General features: G+C 38.3%; 1 protein-coding gene across 3 annotated transcripts in view; it reads left to right on the top strand.

Annotated features, from left to right (window-relative positions):
- LOC106870703 (coiled-coil domain-containing protein 1) overlaps positions 1 to 3,212 on the top strand; it is a 299,527-nt gene that overhangs the window by 254,433 nt on the left and 41,882 nt on the right. The window lies entirely within an intron of this gene.

The following is a 3,212-nucleotide window of genomic DNA, read 5'->3' on the forward strand; positions in this document are numbered from 1 at the left end:
GGAGTTAATCAAAGGGGAATGAGAAGATATATAGAGAGTGGGATCGAGATATATTTATTTATTTATTTGTGCATACACACACACACACACACACACACACACACACACACACATATAATAAACAATTAAGGCAAAAAATAGAAAATCGAATCTTTGAGAAATTCTATTACTCAAAACAACCGTTTTGACCCATCCTGAGTGGGATACTGAGTTGGATACTGTTTAACTGGTTGTGGTGCATCCCTCAGTGCAGAAGCATCTCATCAAGTGATTTTACAAGGGGTGTCTCATTAAATAAACCCTGTTTTAATACAGCATGTTGTTAGTGACCATTGGTTTAAACCGTTGTGCAGAAGAGAGAATAAACAACAAGTTTTAGCATAACTCAACTTACATCGATAATAGGTTCCAAGACATGTGACTTAATTTGAAAAATGATATAACACAAAAAATTGTTTTTAAAACTTAATTAGTTTATATCTGTTTTAGTAAATGGTTTGTGTATGTACATGTATAAAGACACACACAAACCTGTGTATCTATAGACATTATATCAGAAGTCCTTGTTCTTCTTCATTAATTTATCTAAGATCATATGTCCTTTCTGTTAGCATGCCTTCCTTCCATTGCTTCACTACACCTTACTCTTATTATTCTCTCTACAATTATGATTCAATATAAAAACATACCTTAACTTCATTTCAAGTTAAGTCTTTTTCAACAATACATTTTTTTATTTTTACATTTATGTATTTCTGTTACAAGATTCCTGATATGAAAATCGTGTGTTGGAACAAATATTGTTATACTTCGGGATGGTCATTTTTTTTTTTATTCCTTGCCAAATAAACACACACACTATATATTCATTCTTTACTTGTTTATTATTATTCTTATTTTATGTCCATTGTCTGGAAGTCTTTCATCACACACCTGTGACCTTCAATGGCTCTCCATCCCATGTGTCTCCTCTAGTGTTTAGTCCATTCTGTCTTCAGAACAAATATATCATGCATGAGTTTATTTGGCAAGGGAAAAGAAATTACCATCCTGAAATATTAAAAAAAAATTTATTTTTTTAAAAATAGACCTCAGCTTCAGTAGATTTTTATGACTTTACATTGGTCTCAGTGAATATAGAAATTTTTAAAATACTTCTAAAAATCAATACAGAAGAGGAAAATCAAATGAAATATACATGTGAAAATGTGTACAAACCATTTATTAAAACATATATTTTAATTAATTTTTTAAATTGATCTTTTGTATTACATCATTTTTCAAGTTAAGTCACATCTCTTGGAACCTATTATCGACCCAAGTTGAGATATGCTAGTACTTGTTTCTTACTCTCTCTCTCTCTCTCTCTTTCTATCTATCTATCTATCTATCTATCTATCTATCTATCTATCTATCTATCTATCTATCTATTTGCATCACAGCTCATACCACACTGTCTCTTTCTCTGGTTTCTCCTTCCCTCAACCTTCCATTGCCCCTCTTTTCTTCCTCTCTCTCTCTCTCCTACCTGTATTAAACATGACCTTTTTATATGTATTTTTACGTTTATTCAAATATTTCTTTGATATCATTTTCTATAAACATTTTTTTAAAAATTTGAATGCATGTTTATTCATGTACAAAGTCAAATGTAACTTGTATGCATGTTTTGGTATTTGTATGTATGTGCATGCATGTGTAAGAAAATAGATATGAAAGTATGTGTGTAGGTTTCCATGTATGAATATACGTGTGTGTGTGTGTGGGTGTTTACATATAGAAGAGTGTGTATGTTTATATATATCATCATCATCATCATTTAACCTCCGCTTCCCATGCTAGCATGGGTTGGACGATTTGACTGAGGACTGGCAAACCAGATGGCTGTACCAGGCTCCAATCTGATCTGGCAGAGTTTCTACAGCTGGATGTCATTCCTAACGCCAACCACTCAAAGAGTGTAGTGGGTACTTTTACATGTCACCAGCACGAGGGCCAGTCAGGCGGTACTGGCAACGACCACGCTCAAATGGTGTTTTTTACATGCTACTTGTACAGGAGCCAGTCCAGCGGCATTGGCAACGACCTTGCTCGAATGTTTTTTCATGTACCACCAGCACAAGTGCCAGTGAGGCGATGCTGGTAACGATCATGCTCAAATGGTGCCATTTATGTGCCACTGGCATGGAAGCCACGCAGCTGTTCTGGCAATGATCACGCTTGGATGGTGCTGTTAGCGCTCCCCCTTGGCACGGGTGCCAGTAATCGAATTTGGTTCAATTTCGATTTCAATTTCACTTGCCTCAACAGATCTTCACAAGCAGAGTTTAGTGTCCAATGAAGGAAAGGTACGCATAAGTGGGCTGGCTACATCCCTGGCAAAGGCCACATATTATGGTCTCACTTGTCTTGCCAGGTCTTCTGACGCACAGCATATTTCCAAAGGGCTCAGTCACTAGTCATTGCCTCAGTGAGGCCTAATGTTTGAAGGTCGTGCTTCACCACCTCATCCCAGGTCTTCCTGGGTCTACCCCTTCCACAGGTTCCCTCAACTGCTAGAGTGTGGCACTTTTTCACACAGCTATCCTCATCCATTCTCACCACATGACCATACCAGCGCAATCGTCTCTCTTGCACACCACAACTGATGCTGCTTAGGTTCAACTTTTCTCTCAAGGTACTTACACTCTGTCGAGTATACACACTGACATTACACATCCATCAGAACATACTGGCTTCATTTCTTGTGAGCTTACGCACGTCCTCAGCAGTCATGGCCCATGTTTCACTGCCATGTAGCATGGTCGTTCGTACACATGTGTCATACAGTCTGCCTTTTACTCTGGGTGAGAGGGCCTTTGTCGCCAGCAGAGGTAAGAGCTCTCTGAACTTTGCCCAGGCTATTCTTATTCTAGCAGCTACACTTTCAGCACACCCTCCCCCACTACTGACTTGGTCACCTAGGTAATGGGAGCTACCAACTACTTCTAGCTTTTCTGGAATGTGGCAGAAGTTGTTTCCTGTTTGTTTACAGTGTTTATTGCTCCTGAGCACCTGTCACATATAAAAACTACCTTCCCAGTTAGCCTTCCTTTGATATTGCTGCACTTCTTATGTGTTCATAGCTTACACTGTACGTCTTATAGAGTTTCTACCTATGCCTTTTCAACAGATCGAGCAGGGCCATCTACCTGAAGGGGTTTGTGGTTTTT

The sequence above is a fragment of the Octopus bimaculoides genome, chromosome 28 (assembly GCF_001194135.2).
Source record: "Octopus bimaculoides isolate UCB-OBI-ISO-001 chromosome 28, ASM119413v2, whole genome shotgun sequence".
NCBI lineage: Eukaryota > Metazoa > Mollusca > Cephalopoda > Octopoda > Octopodidae > Octopus > Octopus bimaculoides.